Source organism: Amyelois transitella, chromosome 17 (assembly GCF_032362555.1).
Source record: "Amyelois transitella isolate CPQ chromosome 17, ilAmyTran1.1, whole genome shotgun sequence".
In the NCBI taxonomy this organism is placed as follows: domain Eukaryota; kingdom Metazoa; phylum Arthropoda; class Insecta; order Lepidoptera; family Pyralidae; genus Amyelois; species Amyelois transitella.
The window spans coordinates 1,849,381-1,864,571 of NC_083520.1; the positions used below are offsets into that span (position 1 = coordinate 1,849,381).

Here is a 15,191-nt window from a genome sequence, read left to right on the forward strand (position 1 = left end):
AGCCACAAAGCTGAAGGTCTTCTGTCTTTTCGAGACTTTTAGCTCTGTCTAATTCGTAAGGGAAGAGTAAGCTAAGTATGGTAAGAAGTATTTAAAATACCGCTATACGTAGTTACACACTAATGACTTTAACGAACGTTGACAATGTCATCTTCTGTCTCTTTTTATAAATGTTGGCTTGACTCAGAGCTAGAAAGAGAGGGATGATATGACATATGCTCTTGTTCTTGAATAACCCCACCGACCTCAAGTAACTTTAAGTACAAATGTCATGTATTTAATGACCACAAGGTGTAGGAAAGCCGTTGTTTTTTCGTTGCATAATAAATGTTACATATTGTGACCGGTTTTATAGCCATTTTGAAACAGACAGACATAAATTATAATGAAAAGGGTAAAAGTAGGCATTTCCTGAAACTTTTTTATTGGCCATGTTGCGTCCAGTTTTTACAAAAACTCATTTTATTGTAATAATTGGGACCAGCCCTCGTACCGTCGCAAGCGATGACATTTTTCGTCGACTAAAAACTATCGCTGTTTCGCTTTTTATTATGACGCGAAACGGGACAGCGATAGTTCGCCCGCGATAAAAACGGCATCGCGCGTGCCGTGCTACGGGGGCGGTCAATTTAGAGTTCTACATTTAAACCCGTGTATAAATCTAAGAAAGCTGAGAATTTGCACGTAATCAAATATGTATATACATACGTAATCAAATATGTATATACAGACTAAAAGGCCGTAACACGTTCAGCTTTAAGTGTATGGTTTAATGATGGAATTAAGATTCAAATAGTGACAGGTGGTCCGCCTATCGCCTATAAGAAAAATCACAAGTTTTTCATTTCCCTTAGTCGCCTATTACCTACGACATCCATGGGAAAGATATGGAGTGGTATTTTATAACAGCCTCTGTGGCGTAGCGCTTTTCTATGACACCGGAGTTCCCAGATTCAAATCTCGGCCAGGGCATGATGGATGAGAAAAGATTTTTTTCTGATTGGCCTGGGTCTTGGATGTTTATCTATATAAGTATTTATTATAAAATACAGTACCGTTGAGTTAGTATCTCCTAAAAGTCTCAAACTTACTTCGAGGCTAACTCAATCTGTGTAATTTGTCCCGTATTTATTTACATATTCTAAGTGTCACGAACCACACGCCACACACTTAATGGTATAGCGAGACTTATACTCCAGCTTTCAGCCAGGACACCTTACAGCCACAGACGAGCACTCAGCCCAGGGTCTGTATGTTAATGAAGCAGAAACCAGAGCAACAATCGCGATAAAGTGCAGGCTACATTACTGCGAATAAGGCTGCAGTTACACCGTACTGTAAAATAATAAACAGCCATTTGCTTTTTAAAGATATCTTAATGACAAAATGGCCACGCCACTTACAAAAAAGGAAAACATTCATTGTCATCTACAAAAAGCGACGATAGCGCCACCTTCAAAAGTTTTGTCGCAAACTACAATATATGTGTCAATGATGGAATTGAGACTCAAATAGTGACAAGTTGCTAGCCCATCGCCCAAAAACAGAATCCCCAGTTAGTACGCCTTACCCTTAGTCGCCTTTTCGTCATCCATGGGTAAGATATGTGGTGGTTCTATTTTAAAATGCCGAGACTCACACGGCACCTTGAAGATGAAACGATAGAAGGACACAGGAATCATGGCAAGTTGAAAGTTATTTTCTCTGCCTACCTATCCAGAAAAGAGACTTTATTTTATATTATATATATATACATATAGTCACGTCTATATCCCTTGCGGGATAGACAGAGCCAACAGTCTTGAAAGGACTGATAGGCTACGTTCAGCTTTTTGGCTTGGTGATAGAATTGAGATTCAAATAGTGACAGGTTGCTAGCCCATCGCTTAAAAGAAGAATCCAAAGTTTATAAGCCTATCCTCATAGTTGCCTTTTACGACACCTATGGGAACGATATGGAGTGGATTTTATATTTATATATTAAAAGGTTCATAATTCAATGTCCCTTGGTAAGATAACCATGCCATGTATTGAAACATTTGCAATTTCTTATATCTTAAGGCCTGAAGTCACTAAGAATCTCATCGGTGTGAGTGTCGGCGCCATGCAATAATAAGGAGTCGTTCTAGCGGCATGTTTATTTCATTCGTCGCTACAATGCACTTGCTCTCTGTCGGATAAGTTTATGTGGCGCTTGCATTGTGTACACAGCCTTAGTTGTTGTTCGCTCTTCTCTATATACTTTTTCAGTTTTGCAAAAAGTGTCATCAAGTTGAAATAACATGATAAAAAAGGTGTAAGTAGAAATGTATATAAATCTCTTCCTTTGTAGACTGATAGGGATATACGGAATGCCTTTATACACTTTATTTTTACACGAAAAACCTCAGGTACAGTCAACTGCATGTCAAGTTAACCTACATTAAACTGTATGACGCGGTTATAGTGGCGAATTTGGAGTGAATTTGATTGCTTTTTTCTACATATTTGGTAGGTTGATATGCTGTCCACTGTACATGTTTCTTTATCAATTTCCATTAATTCTGTTGGCTCTGTCTACCCCGCATAGACGTGATTATATGATTTATCTAGAATTCCAGACATAGTAGTGTTCAAACAGTATTAGTTATGAATTTAATTCCGCGTTATAAATATATACTGTTGTGTGATTTGGTTAACTAAACCGACATAGTTTAACTAAATTAAAAGTTGTGCGGGGAATCCGAATTCGTAGCCAAGTTGAGATTAAGTAATTTATGTTAGGGACGTTCTTACAAGACAAACAGTTCAAATTCCGTGGTGTAATCTCTCGCTTATTTATTACATTGGTGAGATTTGTAGTACCTAAATTTTATTTATACATTTGTAGTAAATTGTAAATAGATGGCCGGTGAAAATGCTGCAGTATAGTTTGTTCCGCCGCTTCTTTTACTTTTTGGAAGCGGTAGTAGATATAATGTGTCACGTCAATAAGTAATACCTTGTATCCAATATTGAAAATTGCCGTGTGGTTCCCGGCAACAATACAAAAAAGAATAGGACCACTCCATCTCTTTCCCATGGATGTCGTAAAAGGCGACTAAGTGATAGGCTTGCAAACTTGGGATTCTTTCATTAAGCCAAATAGCTGAACGTGGCCATTCAGTCTTTTCAAGACTGTTGGCATGTCTACCCCGCAAGGGATTCTTTAATTGTTCTTGAAAGAATTGTTCTTTAATTGTTAACAATGGAATTAGCGTAACATACATGCATAAATATAACCACGTCTAACGGCCTTAACGGGGTAGACAGAGCCAACAAGGCCACGTTCATCTGTATGGTTTTATGAAAGAACAGGGATTGAAAAAGCAAATAGGTTGCTAGCCCATCGCCTACGCGAGGAATCTAAAATTTATAAGCCCTTAGTCGCCTTTTACGACGATCATGTTTATATGTATTTATATCTTTACCCATGCACGAGTCTAATTTTGTAGACGCTTAGTAGGCCTCCCACAATGTTACGAATTAGGATATCATAACATTAATAACAATTGTTGGAACATAATGTGACTATTAATTTCCGTAATTAGTTCAAGGAAATAAGAACATCTTAGTATTGTTCTTATTCTTGTCGTGTGTTTGACATTATACAATGGATCTATTTGTCGAGACGCTGTGGGAGTATGCGCGTTTTAAATGTCAAGTCTTGATAAAAAATAACTTTTGCTATCTTGTATGTTTCGTCCCGAACATAAAAAGAGTTCGCGAAGGATCCCAATTAATATATGAGATGCGAAAGTAAGTTTATTTGTTTGTTATCGCTCCACGCGTTATGTACTGAAACAATTTTCTAGAAGTTTAAGGTATACGTACTTAACTAACTTTCATCTCGGTAAAAACCCGTTATCTATACTAATATTATAAAGCTGAAGAGTTTGTTTGTTTGAACGCCCTAATCTCAGAAACTTCTGGTTGGAATTGAAAAAATATTTTTGTGTTGAATAGACCATTTATCGAGGAAGGTTTTATTTAGGCTATATAACATCACGCTGCAACTTTAAGAGCGAAGAAACAATGGAAAATGTGAAGAAACGGGGGAAATTATTCATCCTTCAATGATGCTTAAAATAACTATACCAGTATTTTAGGCATCATTGAAGCCCTCAAGCGGACGAAGTCGCGGGCACAGCTAGTAGTATATATAGTGCCCGTGGCATTTGCGATAAACATGTAAAACATTCTTTTGCACGTGATGCTGAATTGCGCCGTAGTAAAATTTTCCTATAAGTAAGGGACAACAATTCTCAATCGCAACCGTGAGTTAAAGTTACTAACTTATATATAAAAAAAGGGATAGAAAGATAACTGAAGAAATCTTTAAACGTATTGCTCTGAAAAAAAAATTGTTTATATTTTGCATAAAGATCTTTAACTTTTCCAATCAAGGATCTGCCGGAAGAGTTTCATTTGAAATGGTAAACTGAATACTTACCATTTCAAATGAAACTCTTCCGTTGTACCTTTGTACATACATATGTATAATCACGTCTTTATCCCTCACAGGCTTGACAGAGCTTACACTCTCGAAAAGACTGAAAGGCCACGTCCGGCTGACAGCTGAATATAACCCTTGCACTGTTTCTTTTCTTTTTATTTTTGTCAAAGAATCAAAAAATATATACTGCAAGCAATATTTAGTGTCTAATATATTTAATACTAGAGGCCGCCCGCGACTTCGTCCGCATGGAAACCCTATCAATCCCGCGGGAACTCTGGGATAAAAAGTAGCCTATGTGTTATTCTGGGTCTTCAGCTACCTACATACCAAATTTCATGGTAATCGGTTCAGTAGTTTTTGCGTGAAAGAGTAACAAACATCCATACATCCATACAAACTTTCGCCTTTATAATAGTAGTAGGATAGTAGGACAAGTAGTCAAGTTAATCATCCCTAACTTAATTAGTGGAATTCGTGACATTTATTGCGAAAAGGTACTTACTATACGTACAAAGTTTATTACATAAATATTACTAGCTGTAACTTCGTCCAAATAACCTGTTTTGTGTCGGGACGTGTAATTATTTCTTAACGTGACATTTTTTCCAACCGCCTCATACACATCCTTAATTAGGGAATTTTTTTGCTGTTTAACTAAAGGATAAAAGACAGTAAGGTTAATTATTTCCATTTAGATTAGTAGAGGTACAGTATATGCCTGCCTGAAAGAGGTGTGATTATGTATGTACGCAGATTAGTTGATAAGGCGACTAAGGGATTAGACGCAGATTCGTCTCGTGTAAGCTTCCATGCCGGCCTGGTGACAAAGAGAAAAAAGAGGGTGCTACTCGAATTTTATAAAAAAAAAACTTAAAATATTAAGTTGACGTGAATATTTACATACATTTAATAACGTCCATATCCCATATAGATGTCGTAAAAGGCGACTAAAGGATAATAGACGTAAAAAGTAGCCTATATGTTATTCTGGGTCTTCAGCTACCTACATACCAAATTTCATCGTAATCGGTTCAGAATTTTTTGCGTGAAAGAGCAACAAACATCCATACTGACATACTCACAAACTTTCGCATTTATAATATTAGTAGGATTGTTTTGTAGATATACTTAAGTACATGATATCGTAACACATGTTGGTCAGATTTCTAATCTCGTGATTTTCTGGAACGGAACCGGCAACCTCTTCTTGCGAGAGCTGAGAATTGTAACGGAATTCTAATTGATACCAAGGTCCATTTCAATTGGAGCAACGATGCTTTGACATAAAACAACTAGTCTCTTAGTTCTACTTGTCCGCGACTTCGTTCGCTGTTAACGTTCACTGACAATCTCAATACAAAAAAAAATTGAGTTAGAGGGGTGGAGGTTAAACTTTTATGTACTAGTTTTTATGTTGGAACAAGCATAAATAAATAAATAATTAAATATAAACGGGACAAATTACACTGATTGAGTTAGCCTCGAAGTAAGTTCGAGACTTGTGTTACGAGATACTAACCCAACGATACTATATTTTATAATAAATACTTTTATAGATAAACATGCAAGACCCAGGCCAATCAGAAAAAGTTCTTTTCTCATCATCAGGCCGGGAATCAAACCCGGGGCCTCCGATGTCACAGACAAGCGTACTACCGCTGCGCCACAGAGGCCGTAATAATACATAAGAGAAAACCGCATTCCGCCTCCTCCTGGCTTTAGTCCCGGTTGCATCTTCACTTCTCTGGAGAGGAGCCCGGGGTAAGCCCTTGACCTGATTGGGATCCTGAATTGGGTGAATCAGGTTATTACACGAAGCTACTCTCTGCTAGCGTCTGACCTCCGTGACTTTTGCAGGTAAACTTGACCCGTATTGGATCGATCATGGTTACACACTAGTTACCTGAATGATGTGCAGGTTTCCTCACGATGTTTTCCATCACCTTAAGATCATCGGTTAGTAATCAAACTAATGTGTGGCCGCGGTGTATTTCGAACCGGTGCCGTTATGCGCAACACGGGTTTGAACTGGGCACCTTTACCATTCGACCACTGACGCTCTGTGTGTATCGTGCTTCTAATTTATACATACATACATATGGTCATGTCTATATCCCTCGCGGGGCAGACAGAGCCAACAGTCTTGAAAAGACTGAATAGCCACGTTCAGCTATTTGGCTTAATGATAGAATTGAGATTCAAATAGTGACAGGTTGCTAGCGCATCGCCTAAAAAAGAATCTCAAGTTTGTAAGCCTATCCCTTAGTCGCCTTTTACGACATTCATGGGAAAGAGATGGAGTGGTCCTATTCTTTTTTGTATTTGTGCCGGGAACCACACGGCTTCTAATTTATATTTTGTGTTAAGGATGATAAAATGAATTAATATACTTACACGAGCGGAGTCGCCGGCATGAACTAATAAAAAAAAAATGTTATAACAGACAGGAACGTGAAAAAAAAGTGTAAGTATTTTCGTTCCAATATGCGCGGAATTTCGCAGGAAAATAGGCGCCATTTGCAATATTTATGAGTTGGTGTGCGCGTGAGAGACTAGCAAATAAAATTATGTGGACGAGTGTATTGAAATTTATTTTATTATAACAATATCCCGTTAGTATATAGACTCGCTTCTGCCTTGGGTTTCGTCTCCTTGGGAATATTTAAAATTACTCCGTGTAGTCGAAACCGCCGATCTTGCATTAAATGAAGAGTGTTGTGAACATGAATGAAGCGAAGGAAGTATGCAGTGATCGTGGCATGTGGAAAGATGTAGTCTCTGCTTATCGTTCCGGGATAGCTAGCTTTTTAATAGAATAAATCCTTGCAAAATTTACATCTCTATTGTCAAATATGATGTCTCTGCTTAGAGTTCCAGGAAAGTGTGGTAAGTTTATGAATAATAATAAAAGAGGAGTGATCTATACTAATACATACATACATACATATAATCACGTCTATATCCCTTGCGGGGTAGACAGAGCCTACAGTCTTGTAAAGACTGATAGGCCACGTTCAGCTATTTGGCTTTAAGATAGGATTGAGATTCAAATAGTGACAGGTTGCTAGCCCATCGCCTAAAAGAAGAATCCCAAGTTTATAAGCCTACCCCTTAGTCGGCTTTTACGACATCCATGAGAAAGAGATGGAGTGGTCCTATTCTTTTTTGTATTGGTGCCGGGAACCACACGGCATACTAATATTATAAAGTTTGTTTGGTTCGAATTGAAAAATTATTTTTGCGTTGAATAAACCATTTATCGAGAAAGGCTTTAGGCGATATTGTTATATAGCTGCAACTATAAGGAGCAAAGAAGTAATGGAATATGTGAAAAAAATAACGGGGAAAATTATTCATACTTGTGGGCTTCAGTGATGCCCAAAGTAACTATTCCAAGCGGACGAAGTCGCGGGCACAGCTAGTTTTATATATGTATGTACTCCATTACTTAAGTTCGACATTAACAGACTGTTTGGTGAACTGGTTGCGTTGCCTCAAACCAAAGCTGCCGCGGGTTGTGCTTCCCTTAATCACCTCTTACGGCTTCCACGTGAAATGGCTTTAGATTGGTCATAATTTTCTAAAGAATTGCATAGGTACATGTTAACTTAAAATTTACCTCATTAGTGATTCTAGATAATTCATTTATTTATGTCCCACGCATGAATGGAATGGCGCAAGGCTGTAGGCTGTTTGCATGTCATTTATTAATATATTTAACCTTCGACGAGTGACGTGTCCTGATATCAATTACTCAAGTACCAGTGTAGGTATGTAGGTGTGTAAATAGTGGAGGTAATATCTGTGTTTGACAAAAAAAAAACAGAAAAAAAACGGCTACTCTAAATAGCGACTTATCGTTATAAAATTGTAGCTGAAAAATATGAAATGCTCAAAAAAATATAGTAATCCTTTATTTATTTAATTTATACATATATACATACATATAGTCAAGTCTGTATCCCATGCGGGGTAGACAAATAAATAATATTGTAGTTGATAAATAATAATATGTAAAATTCTATTCTCTAATATAGTTGTAACCGTACAATAAATAGTTAGGTATTCACTAAATATATATCCACTAAAAAGGAGTCGTTTACATAACTTCAGTTCTAGATTTTAACTAGACTTACCGACGCCCGGAAATTCATAGTTGATAACGAATAAATATAACAATGCCGCGTTATCATATGCTGTTATTCCATATTAATTATCTCTCAATGAGGACGGTTGTATACATCCACACTTATAATAAATAGAAAAGATTTGTATTTTTATATGTTTGTAACGAATAAACTCAAAAACCACTCAACTCAACGATTTTGATGAAAGTTTGGTGAAATTTGGTACCTTTAGGAATTACAAAGCTATTTTTTAAAGCGGCGGCGGCGAAGCCCCGTTCAAAAGCTAATTAGGACATGAATGTCAATTTGACGAGGATGATAGCTTTAATAAAAAAAAAAGCTAGCATTCATAAAGTTACCACTCTTTCCTTGAACTGTAGGCAGAGACTTCACATTGGACAATAGAGATGTACCTACTCTTAAATTTTGTAAAGATAAAATAGTTAGAACGGTGATCACTACCTGTCTTTTTTTGTACATATACTCTTGTTTTATTATTGTCTTTTTTTTTGTTTTGGTGTTTTATGAAAAAGAAATTCTTTTTAATTTACTTTTACTTTTTTTTTAGGCAGAGTCTACATCTTTCCGCTTGCCACGATTCCTGCATACTTCTATCGCTTCATCCACATTCATTACTTTCTTTATGCAAGTTCACTTGTTTAGGTTATGTATACTCTTGACATGACCTTTATCCAGGACGTCCTCTCGTGTATGCAAATATAGTACAAATATAAAGATTCTGTCATACATCAACCCACTACTAATTTCTGACATACTCAGTCTACGTGTTATCTTGAATTGATACCACTATTTTAGAGAGATGACTTTTGTGAACCATTTTGGATGGATAGACTGGGGAACAACAGGATTCAAAGAGAATTATATTTTACATACATATAATCACGTCTATTTCCCTTGCGGGGTAGACAGAGCAAACAGTCTTGAAAAGACTGATAGCTGCCACGTTCAAATTTTTGACTTAATTAAAGAATTGAGATTCAAATAGTGACAGGTTGCTAGCCGATCGTCTACATGAAGAATTATTTTTTGTATGTATCTATTGAGTTTAAACTACTATATATGTATGTCCCTAACATATTATCTCCATATTTTAGTATGCTATCATAATTTACAACATCATGTAAGCCACTTACTTCGCTTCCAGTTTAACGACTAATTTTTTGATATTTAATGATGCTTGTTTGATAAGACCAACATTATCTTATCTAAAGTAAATGTTATCGTACATTTTGTTAGTCTACACTAAAATGACGCGCTCCGCTCTTTAAGTCGTTAAAATAGAACGAGATAGTAGACATTAGAGCAAAAGAAACAGACATATCTATTTGATAGATATAAAAACATGCTTTCTCATTTGTTGATGACTAAGTTAAATTTAATATGCACGTTTTCACGTTAAAATAAGTATTTCAATTTTATTTATTAAATAATTAATATTTTCATTTCAAGTTTGCGTCATGTGTACAAAATTTTAAGTCTGGATGTAAGACTGTATATTTTCTGAATATTATAAAATAAAATAAAATAATAAAAAAAATGAAATATAGCAACATTTATTTCTCTAAACTTGCCGGTGTTGCCGTAATAAATGTGGTTTTAAAACCGGTCTACACTAAATTTACAACTATTTAAAACTAAAAGATCCGCAAACGATGAGCTACAATGTCAATGGTTCGCCACGTGCCACATTTAATTATTTTTTTACTATCCTATATATATGCGGGAACGGGGCTCGACGTTTCAATGTAGATTAGCTCTAATTCTTAAAAGATAAAATTAGGTGTTTAATCTTTAAAGCAATTAAGATAATCAGTTTATAAATGCTGTCCAGTAGTCGCTTAACAGTCAGGATTCAAACCTTTTATATTCGCATTTCACAAAACAAACTATACCTTTGTAGGTATATTTTTTTAGTTCTTAAAGAATACAACACAAAAATCGTTGCATTATAAATTACTAGCTGTACCCGCGACTTCGTCCGCGTGGAATAGTTATTTTGAGCATCATTGAAGCCCTCAACGATGAATAATTTACCCCGTTTTTTCACATTTTCCATTATTTCTTCGCTCCTAATAGTTGCAGCGTAATGTTATATAGCCTAAAGCCTTCGTCGTGGTCTATTCAACGCAAAAATATTTTTTCAATTCGAACCAGTAGTTCCTGAGATTAGCGCGTTCAAACGTGTTCAAACAAACAAACTCTTCAGCTTTACAATATTAGTATAGATGAAACATTTAATAGTGATGCGCCGCTGTGCTGTAAAAATTGGGAATTGTGAAAATTCCCACTACGCTACACCATTATATCGCTGATCATATCAATTTACAAAGCTGAGCAAAGGGAACTATTCAACAAATTACGATATATTCATCTCTCCTCTCATGGGTCTACTTGAAAAGATTTCTATTGAAATAAGTAGCACCTTTGTACTACAATTACTGTATTAAATGCTCCTATATATAATTTCGTGTACATAAATAAATACGATTGTTTTCTCATTATCACTGCGATTGGTTAGTAGAGGCACGTCCTTTCTATAAAGTTCGTGCAATTTTTAACCGATTGCGATCGAAGGAGGGTAATGTGTGAACTATCGGTGACTTCAAAGACTTCTTGTACAATGGCAGGATATTATGCGTGCGTTACTAGTTCCGTTGTAAACGAAAACAAACTGAACGCTATTTAATTTTTTTTAAGGTTAAAATTACAATAAATGGTACATATTTTTTAAATAATCACGATATCTTTTGTTATTCATAGTAAATAGCCTGTATGTGTTCTAACTACTGCAAAATATAGTCTAACATAATAACTGTAGTCTATTATTGTATTAAAACAAACAATTTGCAATGCAACTAAGTTAAATATTTGGATATAATGTGTGTGTGTGTGGGGTAATTTGAAAATTGAAAGATTATTTTGCAATAAAAAAAAATAAGCTAGCTGAAATTCTTGTTGACATCGAAGGACACCAACTGAATGCTAAATAAAAATCCAGGACAAAAATACTTGCAATAGTACGCAATACCAATATAATTCCCACGGTTGAGCGGGCGAAAAACTGGTTCCAAGTTGCATACCATAAGCGAATCGCTCATATCCTTTAGTAAATCATACAAAAAGTCATAAACTCACCTTTTAAAATCCAAATTAAAAAATGTTGCGGCACAGCACTACGAAATTACAAGCACATGGTCCTAAACTTCACTCAGTAAGATTAATATGTGGCACTTTCATTACGCACTCACGAAATGCCGGCTACGGAATCACTAAACGCGAAACGTCCGTCTCCCTTCGAGTCTACAGCGACACTGACTGACTTTACCCAGTTCAATGTGAGCTGACTCCATTCTCGAATACTACAAACTACGGCCATTCAGGTATGTGAACAACCTCAGAACCCAGATGACTCCATCGGAATTTGATCTGTATCTGAAGCCAGTTAACGTATAAAACGTTTTAGACAATGCACACTGATAAGGCTGCGTCGATATCAGCGCTGCGTCTAGGATTCCGAAGCGAGCGAGATGGTTAACAAAACCGGTGGTGAATGAGAGAGATAGGTGTATTTTAACATTAAGATGATTGGACCGTGAAATTTTTATATTCAGTTTGCAAAAGCGCATCCCTAGAACAATGAGAAATCTAGGTTTTGTCCGACGTAGAACAAGGAGGACGGGTCATTGTTTCAAAGGAGCCTTCAAGGCTTTGTTGCGTTGTTCATTAAGAGTATTCCCGTGGGATTGCGCTGGGAAAGTATGAGGTCTCTCATTAATTATGAGGCTATAAGGCGGTTTATTGTCGTTGGGGAGATAGCGCAGTATACAATAGTGATGGGAACACGATGGGAATTATGAAATAATTATAAAGGTTACTGTATGAGATAATTCGCGTAAGCAGAGGTGTTGTTACATATAAACAATAGCTGGGAAACAATTATGATGCACGTAATTGTTACAGCTTCCGTGAGTTGAACAGACTAATTAATAAACTAATACCTAAGACCCAAACTATTGCTCAATAAATCTTTGGGGTTTCTTAGCATTAGCGTTCAATATCTACAATTTAATTAACTACATGTCCAAAAAAATGGTATATGTTCTTGTCTCACAATTTATTTTGCCCCGTGCCACAGATATTAAATCAAGAAGAGGCGACGGAAAAATCCTCTTTACCTCTAAATAAATGACAATGAACAAAAAAAGCCACAGAGAAATAATTATTTTTTCATTCATAAATTATTATTTTTTTACATACGCGGGGAAACTGCTAACTAGCCCCCAGTTAAATCTATAACCTAACAGATTCTCCAAGATTATATTTGATACGACAACAAGTAATAACCGTCTTATCATATTTCACAACTATTTTAAAAATACCGACACCTTTTTGTCGCAACCGACACAAATTAAATGCACTTTTTGCATGACGCAGTCGGGATTCAAAAGAAGAAAGCAGAGAACCAATTAGGGGCAGATAAAGGTTATTTTTTGCCCACCCCTTCTTGGTAGGGAGACTACCTGCGATAGTCGCTCGTCAAGTGATGCATACAAAATGCATTGAGACTGCAACGGAATGCAAAGCGTGGGAACACTTGAACGCATATTATAGCATCTCCATTTTGAATGAATAGTTCTTAGCCATTCGTATAAAATTAAGTACTAATTTGATTGTAAATCTATTTCTTATTACTGTTTTGAAGAGATAAGATTAATCTTAAATTTGAAATGAATAAAATGAGTTTTGAGCTTTAAATAAATATTTGACACAGAGATAGCTATGTTGTTCACTCACGGCAGTTTAGAATAGGACCACTCATCTCTTCCCTATAGATATCGTAAGAGGCGACTAACTAAACTTGGGGTTCTACTTTTAATACTATTTAATACTACAGATAGAAATATCATATAATTATATAAAACCAGTTTATTTCAAATCAAATATGTTAATTAACCTAATTAAGTATTACGTTTGAAATAATGATGCGTTAAATAGATTAATAGTCCGTTATCGAATTTAACATACTGAAATCATTGTATTTACATTAAAATTTAAATTATCAGCGCGTTGTTTCGAATAACGTATGTTGAATTAACATTTTGTTATAAAAATTCTGTGTTAAATTCAAAGAGAAAGAAATCATATAAGATTTATCTAGTGATATGAAGTTTTGCAAAAAACATACATACATACGATACTTACCGGCTTCCTCCACACTCATTACTCTTCTCATGCATATTCCACGAGTACGGGTACTTCTAATACCATCCTTTTTTAAGACATTGGAAATTTGGTCCTTGAAAGTTCGACGAGGCCGGTCCTGTAACACCACACATACTTCTTAAAGCTCTCATTTCAACTGAATTCACTCTGCTTTCATTTTGTTACCGCCATACCCAACTGTCACTCTCATACATACTTAAGTGTAGACATTAACACTCCTTTACCAACGGCCACTTGGACATTTTTTGATACCCTCATGTAACTAACTTAGAAAGGAATGTAATGCCTCATTTACTTTATTATATTTTTTTTTAGGGCTAGCAACATGTCACTATTTGGATCTCAATTCCATCATTAAGCCGAGCAGCTGAACGCGGCCATTCAGTCTTTTCGGGACTATTGGCTCTGCCTACCCTGTAAGGGATATAGACGTGACTATTTGTATGTATGTCACTCTTATCTTAGGGTTGGTTCCCTAGTGAACCAAAGGGAATCTCCTTTTTTGCTTGCGTTTCAAAACGATCTTCTACTTCTTCCTGGCCTCAGTCCCAGTAACATCATCGCTGCTGAGGAAGTCGGGGAACACCTTTGACCATAGATCAGTTCTAGTGAATCAGGTGAGATAAGCAATTATTGGATTTTGACAAATTCGCCTAAGCAGTAGCTCTACCAAAGTTCAGTTATTTTGGAAGATAATGTTACATTCTACATAAGGGTTCACTGCTTCCCTTATAAGTACGGAACTCCAAAAACACATCATTCAAGTTGCAACATGTCGCAACAAGTGCATACAAATGCACCAAAGCACGAACAAGTTTTCTTTGTTAGTTTTTGCACTGATTTCGAAAAGGGGCATACGTGCGTCTTTTGTCAACTATTTGCGGTACAAAAATTAAGTGTAGTTACAGTTACAAAAAGGATTGTTATTATTTACGCTTTGGAAGCGGTAGTAGATATAAATATCTTTAAGAGATGTGACGTCAATAAGTGATATCCAATTTTGAAAATAAATCTAAACTATTCTTATCTATTATGTTCTTATCCGTAAACATACCAACAGCATCTTCCTCAAACTTTCACGCATTTCTGGTAATAGAGAAAAGCAAAGTCAATCAAGGGAATAGCTTATTACCTCGAAACACTTCTGAAGAAATGTCGAGCAATTTCTTGGGTTGTTTAGGTTAAAGATAGAACAAAATGAAGCGTGAATTCATCGTCGCCATGTTTATTTCAGAATATTTTTTGGATCGGAAAAAATAGAGGATAAAAAGTGCTCATCGGTAAATCGTAACAAAGCCATCTAGTGCAAATGGGTGGAACTACAACGCAGTCAATACATATTG

At 36.0% G+C, this 15,191-nt stretch overlaps 1 protein-coding gene across 2 annotated transcripts in view; it reads right to left on the reverse strand.

The window, feature by feature from the left end:
• LOC106130147 (rho-related GTP-binding protein RhoN) overlaps positions 1 to 12,042 on the reverse strand; it is a 123,305-nt gene extending 111,263 nt beyond the window's left edge. Inside the window, exon 1 of one of the 2 annotated variants that reach the window (XM_060948939.1) lies at positions 11,761 to 12,042. The gene's annotated coding sequence lies outside the window, so the exon portion shown is untranslated. The remainder of the gene's footprint in view (positions 1 to 11,760) is intronic. The other variant, XM_060948940.1, reaches the window with a different exon arrangement.
• Between the last annotated feature and the right edge of the window lie 3,149 nt (positions 12,043 to 15,191).